This window comes from Numenius arquata, chromosome 13 (genome assembly GCF_964106895.1).
Source record: "Numenius arquata chromosome 13, bNumArq3.hap1.1, whole genome shotgun sequence".
Lineage (NCBI taxonomy): Eukaryota > Metazoa > Chordata > Aves > Charadriiformes > Scolopacidae > Numenius > Numenius arquata.
In genome coordinates, this window is record NC_133588.1 from 10,876,476 (window position 1) to 10,889,264 (window position 12,789).

At 47.2% G+C, this 12,789-nt stretch overlaps 1 protein-coding gene across 1 annotated transcript in view; it reads left to right on the top strand.

The window, feature by feature from the left end:
* Positions 1-12,789, top strand: part of ANKRD11 (ankyrin repeat domain containing 11) — a 160,749-nt gene continuing 147,960 nt past the window's right edge. Inside the window, exon 1 of the mRNA XM_074158206.1 lies at positions 1-263. The gene's annotated coding sequence lies outside the window, so the exon portion shown is untranslated. The remainder of the gene's footprint in view (positions 264-12,789) is intronic.

Sequence of the window (12,789 nt, forward strand, 5' to 3'; positions counted from 1 at the left end):
GATCGGGCGGGCGGCAGCGCTAGGAGCCGAGGCCGAGCGCGGCGGGGCCATGGAGCGGGCGGCCGGGAGGCGCCGCCGCCACTGCCCGCGCCCCCTCCGCTAGTACCGCTCCCCCCGTTCCTCCAGCCGCCGCCGCCGCCTTTCAGCGCCGCCGCAGCCACTTCACCCTTCCCCCGCCGCCTCCTCTATGCGGCGGGGCCGGCGGAGCCGCAGGCCTCGCTCCCCCGCGAGGCTGCCCTCGGCCCGCTGAGCCCGGAGCGCCGGTAAGAGGCGGGGGGGGCGGCTGCCGCGGTCGGGCGGGGGAGGGGGGGGGGGGCTAAGTGGGGTTGGGAGGGGGGAGAGCCGGGGGGGGGGGATAAGGGCTGAGGTGAAGGAAGAGGGGGCACTGGGAAGGGAGGGGGGGGACGACACGGTGGGGTCAGGGGAGGGGGCAGCGCGGAGGGAAGGCGCCGTACCGGGGGTTTTGAGGAGGGGTGGTGAAAGAGACCAGGAGCTGTTTGGAAAGGGCCCGTTGGGGTTGAGGGGAGGAGGAGGGGGGGGGAGGGGAGAACGGGGAGGGGGGTTTTGTCGGTGGAAGGGGGGAAGGCTTGGGGCGGGAGGGGGGGGGACAGAGGCTGCAGGAGGCTGAAGGGAGACAGGGGCTGGGGTGAGGAGGGTTGGGGGGGGGGCAGCTACAGAGAGAGCGCGGGGGGTGGTAAATATTTAGGGGTGGGGAGCCGTGGAGTGGGAGGAACACGGGGCTCTGGGTCGAGGCCGCAACGTGGGTCGTGTCCCGTGTCGTCCCCCCCCCTCCGCGTCCACCCTGGTTTTTGGGTTTTTTTCTTTTTTGTGTGGGGACACGACGGCGTGCGGGGGGGGGGGGGGGGGGAGCCCGCATTTTGGGGGGGTGAGCGCTGTGCTGGGAGGAACAATACCAAAAGTTGTCTGAAATGGTAATTTCCGTTTCCCATTTCATCATCCCCGGGTAGGCGTTAGCCCTGCGTGTGTGTGTGTGTGTGTGCGCAGGGGATGGAGCTGAACCCAGCCGCCGCCAGCCAGCCTGCCTGATCCGCGTTTATTTATTTATTTCCTAGTTTAATCTTTAAATTGCTTGGTATTTTTCTCCTCGGAGAAGCCTCCTTTGTGCGCCGGGGAGGGGCTGCTGGACACCTTTGCCCCCTTAGCAAAAAGAGGAAGAAAAGGGGTGGGGGGGTGGGTGGGGAGGAGAGAGAAAAAAAGAATCCCAACCCAAAACAGCTGCACTTCTGCAGTCCAGAATTAACCTCCCCCAGGCCGGTAGATTGATTGCATGTTTAGAAAGGCAAATCGCCGCTCCCCCCCCCCCCCCCTTTCACCCTCCCCCTTTTGCCTCGCGAGGAGCCGGGATGAGCTGAGCCCTGGGTGCCCTCTGCCCTTTCCCAGAGAGAGCAGCTGTCCTGCGAGGGGGGTGTGCGTGCGGGTTGAAAACCGGCCTGTTCATTGAGGCACAAGAGTCTCGGTGTGTTTACGGATTGGCTTCTACTCTTAAGCTTGGAGATCTGTTTTGATATCCAGTTGCAGGAAAGGGTTGCTCCCCCCCCACCCCCCTCCTGGTTTTTGTACACAAAGTACTCTCTCACCACTGGGGACACGGCCCTATAGGCAGAGAACAAATTCCAGGCAGCTCTTGAAGCAAAATTCCCTCCTGAGATGGTTTCTGAAATTGGGTATAGACCTTTTTTTTTTTTCCCTTCCCTGTGTAGGCAAAGATATTTAGCCGAAAACATTTTGCGAATGTAATGCTTTGTAGTGGCTGTGTGCTTTCTTGAAATGCTGGAATTTGTATAAATGTAAGGAACTTGGAGTTAAATGCGTTTTTCCTTTTTTCTGGGCTGTTCGTAAAATAGAACATTTTTATATAATCACTCCAATTATTTTCTTTTTGTGGGGGGAAAAAACCACTCCATGGAGTCATGGAGAGGGAAAAGGAGATTAACTCTCGCATGTTTTCAAATGGCATTGATACATTCTTTTGTGTGTGCTCTACCAGGAACTAAATATTTGACTTGATTAACTTAAAAAGAAAAAAGCTGGCGTTTTTACAAAATGGATTTACGGGCAGATTAAAGGTGCATATTGGAGCACTTTTCAGTGGTTGTGGTGGCGTGCAGTAGAAGGGTTTTAAACGCTACGTGGAGTGAGACCTACAGTGACTCCTGTGTCTCGGCAGGGAAACTCTCGGGCACCTCGTTGGGTTGTGCCTGTGAAATGTCGCTGCTGAAGCCGTGTGACCTGTTTTCCTTCCATGGGAAGCGCTCCTGCAGTGGAAGGTCTGGCTCTGAGGGGTGCTCTGTGCCCGCGTGGGTCCACGCTGGGGGCTCTGGGCGAGCTGCTCCCACACCACAGTTGTCCTCACAGCCTTTGGGGGGGTGTCTGTCCCCAAAGCCGAGCCATGTCTGTGCTACCGTGTCTGTCCCGCCATCAGCTCTTGCTTAGGTGTGTTTGGGGTTTGTGCAGCTCAGCTTTTTCTTTTTTTTTTTTTCTTTTTTTTTTTTTAATGCAGAGATGCTCCAGGTCTCTTTGGTTCTAGGAGAACTTGTCAGTCTTAAAGGAGGTAGCTCAGGAGGGTATAAAACTTGCTAGGGCACATCTTGTCTGTGTCCTCCCTGGAAAAGGGCGGTCTGGGCTCTGGTGGAGTTTGCTGTGAACCTGTATTTTTGGGCTAGCTGGGGCTTGCATCACCTCCAGACTTGTCTGAGTAAGTGGTGAGGGCTTGGTTTGTGAAATTGAGTTGAAATTGAGCAGGCTGAGTTGTCCATACAACGAGAGACACCTTGGGAGTCTGGAGCGCAGAGGAGCCCTTCACTTTCTGGCCTCCAACTTGATCAGTTCCCAACTATTTCTCGCTTGTTTCTGTTCTAAATAGTGATTATAGGAGCCCTGGTCACATAAGCGTTAGTGGCTTTGACAGTCTGGAAACTGGAGATGTTACGTTTAGTGTTTCATAATTAGTTTTACTGTTCACTTCTGCTTTTAAAAATGAACTCTTGTCTGTATCTCCATTTCATAAAAACGTGGCTCAGGGTGAATTGATTTTTTTTTTTTAATGTGCTGCTTTTTGTCTTTATGGTGTTGTAATAGCGTTTTCTCAGACTTAAACATACAGATTGTCCAAAATGAATGTTGGTTTTGGATGGGGGAAGAAAACTCAAAAAACAAAACCAAAAAAAAGCCCTCCAGCAAAGCGCTGGCCTTTATTTCTTCCTTCGTGTGTGGTAGACAACCTGTTAAGATTATTTTATTTTTGACTCATGTTTTAATCGACTAAGTCCCCAAAAATGCTTCTAAACAAAATGAAGCGTAGCACAGTGTCGTGCAGCGTTCTTCCGCTGTTCAGTAGAGCAGACAAATGTATTTCTCTAGGGTCAGTGAAGACTAGTCGTGTTAATCAATACTGTACCAGCAGTGTTCCCTTTTCAGTAAACCAGATGGACTACTTACAACTGGTGGTGATTATTTTAACTGTGTAATTGTAACATGGCTGCATGATGACAGTGTTTCCTGCAGATACTTCAAAGGAAGGTTCCTGACAAGTATATCTTTACAGCTTTTAATCTATACTCTTTGTCTTTATGTTGTGGCTTTTGGACACATGTTTGAAGTACTAAGATTTTTTTTCTTTTAACCTCCTGCTTTTCTGTACATTAAAAGAAGGCGATACTCTATAAATAATAAAGTGTCTTGAGAATGGGAATAAAATGGGGATTAACTGCTTTTTGGGGGCTCTCATGGTGGTGGATTGGTTTCAGTTAGTTTTAGGTCATGCAGTGACTAAGGCAAAAACTAGGGAGAGCTTTAGGTTATTGTGAGTATTTTTTTTAAATAGTGCTTGAATCTTCCGTAGTCGTGCATGTGGCTTTGTTTTGGGGGAAATATGTTCTGTGGTGACTTGAGTCTTAACTGGGACGGTCTAATTACTTGAAGGAACCCTTCTCCGAGGGAAGGAAATGCACAGGATCGGAGCTGGTTAATTGCATTTTGTAAAATTAGCGAGTGAGGGCTTTCTTAGGAGTTTAGCCCCTCTTCCTCCCTCCCTGCGCTGTACCTGAATTTCAGGCTTGACAGTCTGCCTTACGGATTGAAATTCTTCCTCGGCATTAAGATTTAATGGTGGTAGATACATAGCAAGTAGTGACAGGTACTACTGCTTTTCAGTACAGCAAGGGAAATAATGCTTGGAAATATTTACATGGTGGTTGTTATTCTAATCGCACTTCCTTGATGAGGCTCTGGTAAAGGTGGCTTCTCTGCTGCCTCCATTGCGAGTGAGAATGGTATGTATTTCGGTTGTAAAAGGCTGGGGAGAGAAGCCAGTGTCTCCGCAGCAAAGATTTTTAACGTTTCTTGATAAACTCGCATATATTTTTACCCCATCTAATTTAAAACAGTCTGCACGACACTTTACAGGAATGATTTGTATGCAGCTTTTAAATATTTTCTTTTTCCTGCAAGAGAAATTAGCGCCACGGAGCTGCTTTTTCCGAGGGTGCAGAGCTCTGGGCTCGTCAGCCAAGTGCTATGTAATTTGTATGCCACTGATGCACGGTCATAAAAAATACTCACATAAATGTTAAAGGAAAGCTTGTGTAGTCAATTATTTGAAATCACAAGCATCTGAAACAGTATGGGTTTGTGCAGCTATAGCCTTAATAAAGTATGCTTGGGCTAAATGCTGTCTTTGGTGTCCTGCTGTGAAGGGGGGTAGGAAGCTGTCGGCACCCGTGGTCTGGAGGCTGGTTTTGAGTGTATTTGACTGTACCTGGAATTTTCAATATTTCTTGTGTGAGGACTGGTGTTTTCTGATGTATTTTTTTTCTTGTGCAGTTGTTGGGTATTTAAAAATCTTAATTTGTCTGAGTCTGGGTGGTGGTGCTGGCTTCATCTGTGGCTAGTTATAGGTGATGCCAATTTGTAATCCTTTACAAGTGTATTTAAAAAAAAGAAGCTTAAATGCTAATAGCAGTGAAAAATCTGTTCAGCGTGTAGCGTGTGTGTGAAGAAAGCAGGCACACACGTTGGTCTGTGTAGTCTCTGTCAGCTGAGCTGAGGGCTTTTAAAAATCTGCTCTAATTTTTATGCTGTATGTGGAATAGCTAATCCCATAAAAGCCTCGCACCTTTTGACAGATGAAACGCTGCTGTTCTTAACTTATTTGAGCAAAATATTTTTATAGATGGTATTAGCTCTGTGGCTCCAAGGGTAATGCAGTCCTTACACGAGAAAGATCTTGCTTTGATCTGACAGCTTTCAAGATCCATTTCCAATCACTGAGTTCCATTAACTCTGTTTATAATGGTGCCCTCAGACTTTTTTCTGTTTATGTGACTCTTTAGGGTGTTAACATTTCTGCGTATATGAGTTCTCTTTAATAAACTGAAGGAGTAATTGGGGTCAGAAAAAGAAATAATCCTGTTAGAAGGCGCAGTTAATTATATCAGGTATTTTGGGCTCGGAAATTCTTCTTCTTGATTCTTTAATGTTTTCTTCAAACTGTAGGATGTAGAGAAGTTACCAAATTGCCACCATAGTAGGACAGTGGGGCAGGGTAGTGGTGTCTGTACAGTGAATTTTGGGAGCGTGTGTGAAACGAGTGCGACTGCAGGTTTGCTGGCCGTGAGGGTGGCAGAGGAGGGGAGGCTTCCCCGGCCAGCAGCTGCTTCCCTCTTCTGCCTTGTCACAGCCTTCAACATCATCTGTGTGGTCCCGTGTCCCTCGACTATGGTGCGGAAGCCCTGTTGCTCAGCAGCACCCTGTGCGGTAGCTGGGGCAGGCGATGGAACGGTCTCCCCTCTCTTTAGGGCACCACCGATGTCTTGCCAGACCTCACCTGTGAGACGCCGTCCTGGGTTTTCCTGCCCTTTTCAGTTTTGGTAGTGAAAAGGCGTGAGCTCCTGAAGAGGACTTCTGAAACCTCTGTCTCTTCTAGTTAATTTTCATGTTCTTCATCGCGTGAAGAAGTTGTTCCGCTGGTTGCGGTGTAGCTGTTGCGAGCAGAGGCTGAAATTGCAGTCTGCCAAGGCCGAGGGATTGGGAGATGCTACCCCGAAGTAAACAGAAATTGTGCAGTAGTCCTTAGCGTAGCGGGGTAGCACTGATGGAGAGTGAATTAGCTGTTGTAGCCAGAAGAAAGTGATGGGTTTTTTTCTAGGTCAGGGTTGAAGGCACTGTCAGGGTGGTGATGTGAAGCATATATTACTGTCTGCATTGTCCCTGCCATATGGATGTGTGCAGTACTGCCCTTGGCATTCATGCATTGAATTATTTATCCTCTAAAAATCTGTAGGCAGCCTTTCTTCCCGTCTCTAAGAAAACCAAACTTATCTGATGAGTATTTTTAAAATAAATCTTCCACTGTAAATTATTGCAGTGGCGGGAGCGAGCTATTGATTGTATATTGCGTTTGTGTTAGTAAACCGAAGGTTACAACGTTAAATATTTTGTGGAAACATTGAAATATTAATTCTGCTGTGAGGAGCGAGGAGTGTTTGTGCTGGTCCCGGTTTCACGTGTGACTAAAATGCGTGCCTGTTTCTTCTTTAGCAACAAAATCTACAGACTTTGAAAATGGGAAGGGTAGAAACTTTTTAGTACGTGCAAAAGCAGCTTTGTGTCAGGCGGGTACGGAGGGAACAGATCTTTTTCTTGCACATGAGCAGCGAGAAAGCATCTCCTTTCCTCTTGGATTTGGGCTGAGAAAAATGTTAAGGTGGCCCTTGTTTGAGTGGGAGGAGGCGTCAGGTCCTCAGCTGAGGAGCATCAAGGTCTGGAGAGTGTCACGGTGGGGTGGTTAAGTGGCTGTGGGTAACCAGGGGAGGGAGGGAGAGAGGGGACAAAAACACTGGAGGAAGCTGGCTCTGTAATTTTTTTTTTTTTTTTTGAGACTGACAGCTTTGCGCTATAGAAAAGGTCTGAAACAATTTACCTTTAGAGCAGTATAAAGCTGCTAAAATTGTATCGCGGGCATGGCAAAGAAGGGTGATGTTACCCTCTAAAAAATTCACCACAGTCCAGAGGCAGCCTGTCCCCGAAGGCCTGAGAGGCTGAAGGGCTCGGTTTTGAAAGTACCGTGCTGCTCTGAATGTCTTGATGTGAAATGAAAGTACATGTGATTCAGAACTCCTAAAAAAATACGTTCAGTAGCTTTAAAGGAAAATAAGGTGAGCGGAAACTTCATTATTAAGTATAAAATACTTAACTGCATTTTCATTTTAAATAAAGCACGCATGAAAGTGCTCCCCTCCCCCCCCCAGCACAGAACCTTATCAGCTTATCTGGGCAGGAGTTCAGAGCCATAAAAACTATATCCTGCTTACACCTTCCAGCCTATCCTATGACCTGCTCTGTGTAAACAAGTTGTACCAGGAGCTCCAAATTACTAGTAAGTAGCTGGGTTTTCTGCAGGCCGGTTAGGTCCAGGAGGAGCCAAGATAAAGTTCCAAGAAGTTCTCCGTTGGGAATGGTCTCCTGATAGCTGCCTTCTGCAGGGAGGAGGTAACAGATCTGATATCCTGCTGGCTGTGGCAGTGACCGGGTCCTATGAAAAGCAGTAATCTTTTGGGTAGACTTTACACTTTCGGTCTGGTGTATTCCGCGTTGTGCAGGATGGCGGCTGTTGCAGATTGTGAAATGTCAGTGTTGTCGTAACAACACACAGCGCTTGCTGCACCGACTGTCGTTCTGCCGTTGCGTCAGGCCTTGGATGGGCTGAAGATGTAAGCCTATTTATAAAGTACTGCTATAGTTATATCTTTAGATAGATGGATGAGATTAGCCGTGCCGATGCTGGGAAGAGATATAGGTAGATGCGGGGAAGCAGGGGGGTGTGTGTGGAAACAAACATCCTGCTCATGGCTGTGCTATGGTTGTTTAAATACCACTGGGTGAGCTGGTGCTCCAGTTACAGTGCTTGGCTGCTTCCCATCGCTAGCTGTCTCCTTGGTTTCATCTTGCAGCTCGGCACAGGCTGCATTTCGGATAAATGCACAGGCACATTTATCCAAACTAGATCGCGGGTCTGTAAGGAGCAAGCCTGGGTGTTTTCGTGTGTAAAACTTAACCTTTCTGAGCAGTCCAAGAGTTGAATGCACCGGGCAGGTTGGAAGATGAACGTCTGTGCTCCTTGAACGTTGACCACCTTATTTCAACTCGTGTGGTTTCTTGTCGCACCAACTCAGAAAGCACCTGTGAGAATATGCTAGTCTTCAAAACAAGAGTAGCTGGGAACTGCTGTATCTTCTCCAGTCTCCTTCCTTGCTGTAGCCTCTCGGCACACATCGGGTACTGCGCGATGGCTGTCCCTGTCTCTGATCTGTTCGTCCCTCCCCATTTTACTGGCAGCCTGGAGGGCTTCTGGCTTTCTGACCGGGATCTGAGGTGGCCTGCATTACTCAGAGCTGCTCTCTGTTGTGGGTGACGGTGGCAATTTAAATCGACTTCCTCTGTGATGAGCGCTGGTACCGGGGTGTTAAACTTGTTCTGTGGTGAGAGCTGAATTGCCTTTGAGTTAGCCTTCGTCCAGGGGAGAAGAGATGAGACAAGAAGTCAACTTTCTGGCTTTTTCCTGGTGTGCTGAGTGGTGCTCCTTAGTTAAAGCTACAGGTTGTAGTCTTCAAATGCTGAATTTACTTCAGCGGTCTGTTCTGTCTGCTGGCTTCCCCTACTTCACCCACTGTAATATTTCTTCTCCCTTCTGTCTGTCCCCCCCTGCCTTCCCGGGAGCCTCATCTGATGGAGGTTCTGCTCGGCTCTCTGCTCTCGCTTTGGTCCTCCTCATCCAGGATTCTTGCCTCTAATTTTAGCCTGTCTGCCTTTTGATGTTCCCTCCCGTCTGTTCCTGCCTTTCTCCTTTTCTCTGAGATCATCCTGCATCTTCATCTCCCTCTCCCAATCTGGGCTGTGTTTTTGCGTGGTGGGAGGAAAGTGCTTGAAAATGGGAGTGAAGCTGCAGTTGAGAGGTGAAGGATCTGAGGGCATGGAGACTTCTGCCAGGGATGGGAGTGTGGGGTGGTGGCTGTTTGGGTCTGCTGTGTAGGCCTGTTGTGCTCACCACTGATGGCTTGTTAAGTCTTCTGTGTCACCATCGCTACCTATTGTCTCTGGTGAGATCAGCTCTTTGGATCTTTCTGTTTTATGGATTCGTCCTGTATTTGAACGATGGGGCTCTCTCCCACACCATTACCAGTAGTAGCTGTAGACAGAATTTACTCTTACGGAGCAGTGCAGGTAATTGAAATCCGCAAGAATCCTTCTGACGGTCTCTCCAGAGCCGTTACCTGGTCCATCTGGTGGTAGTTCACTGGATGCAGCTCACAGCAGAGTGGGGTAGATGGGGGCTCCGCGGGCTCAGGATCCCAGCCTGGCTCAGGATCCCAGCCTGGCTCAGGATCCCAGCCTGGCTCAGGATCCCAGCCTGGCTCAGGATCCCAGCCTGGCTTTCCCCTCAACCTCCCTTCCCCCCATTTCCTAGGGCAGGAAAGCTGCAAGCTGCGTGGTATTCTCTAGAATTTTACTTCATGTTAGCGTGTATTTGCTTACATTTACAGAGAAAATGACTTTTCTAATGTGGATGCATTTTGGCACAGTGAGCCAGTTCTCCGCAAAAGGATGGAGCGCCCATTGGCAGAAAGCAGGGTACCCGACCCGATGGCTCTGGCATCCGGAAAGGTGGCTGGGCCTGGTGGGATTCATCTGCTTGGAGACTAGTGGGGATAGTGTGTGTACATGTAATCTGATTTGTGCGCAGAATATAAATACTGGCTGCTGCAGACATGCAGCCTCTGGTTTTAGAAGTTCTTTTGTGAAAACAACATTCGACCCCTCCACCACTGCAGTGAGGAGCTTCAGGAGAAACACAATCCTAGCAATTAGTGAAGGCTTTAAAAGGAACCTAGCAACTGCTACTGTAGTTCGATTTGCAGATAGATTTTATTTTTATTTTTTTTTTTTAGTCTAGGATTTGTAGCTGTTTTCTTTGCGTTGTATGGAGATTGCCTGCACGGCACCGTAGAGAGAAAGGTGGAGGCAATCGTGGTTGTGCTGAGATCGGTGACTAAATTACTTGAAATGATAGTGGTGATGCTACGGTGGGCTCCGCAGCAAGCGATCCTCGGGGAAAGCGGAGCGTGGCTGTAATCCATGTGGTGGTATGAGAATTTGGTGTTTGTGGGTAACCTGAACTCACCCGTGAAGAGTTTTGTTTCCCGGTTACTCTCTGACCTGACTTGCTTTTGTCAACAGTCGCACCAAATGATTAACGAATGATGCTTTCCATGAGTGTGGTTTATGTAAAACGTTAATAGGCTGCGTTTTTTCACATCGGCTTTATAACGTGCGCCGGGCTTCAAGACGAACTTCAAAGCAGGTAGTTTGCTTTATGGTTGAACCTACGAGCAGTTTTATGCGCAGGGTGGAGTGAACTTGTGGAGAATATTGCAGTTTTCCCGCTGTCATAAAAAGTTATGATCCTCATGATTCAAGTGTTGTTCCGTAGGTGGAGGCAGGAGGCAGATGCAGGGGTCAGTGGGAGCGTGTGCGGAGCCAGTTCAGATGTGCCAGCGGAGTGAATGGCGTCTTCTGTGCTCCCCGCTCGCTGAAACGGGTTCAAAAAGTGCCTTGTGCTCTTTCTGGGTCTTCCTAAGAAACCTGCACCTGTGTTACTCGCGGAACAGGCAGACCATTTCCATGGGAAAGGAACTTGGCAGGGGGAACCGTGAAACGCGGCTGAGAGGAGCGCTTTTTTCTAATGCAGTATTTTAAACCGTTCTTAAAACGTGGCGCTTCAGAGTGGAAAAGAGACTGTAAGTCAGTTTATAACCTACTTTCTTTCTTTGGGCTTTTCTTTGGGGTATGAGCCAAGTGAGTTAAAAAAAAAAAAAAATAAGCGGCTGCCTCTTGAACGAGCCTCATTCCAATTAACTTCACTCAGGCTTCAGAAGGTATTTTAAAAATGAGATATATTCCCTAAAAAAAGGACTGTTTAGGCGAGGAAATCGTGGTGGGAGAGTGGGATAACCTTTTAAAGCCTTAATTGCGGGCTTTTGTAAAAGTATCTGAGAAGGGGTTCTCATTGACCTGTGCTGCTTTTAAAGGTGGTGAGGCATAAGGCTCTTCCAGCTGTGGAGAGTCAATGCCGCAAATTCTGAGGTATAAAACACCGTTCAGTTTTCAATAAGTAAACTATAGCTGATGAAAATAAGTCACTATTCCAGTTTCAGTCAGAACTCTATAAATATTCTGAGTGACTTAGCCTCTCATTTAAAACATTTTCTCCTGGGATGAGGAGGTATAAATGTGCTCTTTGTTTGCAGCCAAGAAAATTAAAGGATCACAACATTCAAAACCCTACACCTTAGATCTTCTGCAGAACTCTTTCTTGAAGAATGTATACCATATCTAAATGTGCAAATACCTTTGTTAAGATGGTTTGTTTTCCATTCTGTTAGCTTGAAGAATTTTATTCTGAATACATTAAAACTTGAAAAAAAAAAAAAGCCCCACCACTATGATCCTTATCTTTGGATGATCCATTAGCTGTTATAGCCTGCCTTTTATTTATTTTTGTAAACACATGTGTGAATGTAAACATTTTATCCAGAATGGCCTTGCAAATGTTCCTGCATTAACATATATTGTCATGGAGAATAATTTTCATTTAACTGTAATTTGCTTTATATTTTCCTCCCTGGTTGCCATGGAAACGCAGTCCGATGTGGCAGTGACTACTCACAGGAGCTAGGTTATGCATTGCCTTTATAATGGACCTCTGTTAATCATGCTGCAGTTTTCACTGAAGGAACCATGATTATTTGCAGGAGGCACTTTATTTATATAAACTGTAAGATGCCTGTGGTACCTCAGCTTAATATTCAGAGTTATCAAGGGTGTTTTTCTGTTCTGCAGAAGTTTTGTCACAAGAACTGCCTATGTATTATGATGATTGTGGAATTGATATATAGTTACTTAATTTTAATGTCAGTTAGACTTCATCTTCAATTTTCATTTCATTTACCGTAATAGCCTAACTAGTAATGCTCTTTCCTGTGGTTCAGCTTAAGATCTTAAACGTTTGAAACACAGCAATGAAACATTTGTTATCCTTATCTATGCATAAAAAGTTGACTTGCTTTTCATAATGATGTGTCTGTGCCCCTACGGTGGGGGTTGCAGCTCAAGAAACACCTTCTCTTCCACCCCAAGCCTGGCATCCAGGTACAGTGAGCTTTGTCTATCGGTGATACCAAAGCACTTCATCATGCTTCTAAAGAAAAGAAATGTTGCCTTTTGGCTGAGAGCAGGTAGAAAGGGGATGAGGATGGATTTTAGTCGCATTTGTTGCCTCTCTGTGCATTTTAGGTCTGTTTTTGGCCACCATGTCCATGTCTGCCGCGTGCCATGGCTGCTGTTCTTCTGAACCGTGCCCACGTTTCCCTTTGATTTACTTCCTCTCATGAACCCCCGGGCTCAGAAAATGCAGATGTGTTATATATGTCCACTGCAGCTGGTGGTGGGAAGCTGATTTTACAGCTGAAGATAGTGGGCTCATCCCACGGTAGAGGTGATTTAGGGCTGTAGGTACTACCCTTGCATTACAGCACACGCCATAGCCTGATGGTGGGCTTTGCTGTCATCTGTATGGGACTGGGGGCTCTGGTGGATCCTGTACTTATGTAGGAACGGGTGCTTTCTTTTCTTTACTGTGGCTTCAAGGGTAAAGAATAACATGATCTCCAGGAGTATCTCCACTCAGATGCCTGACATTTTAGGATGCATGGA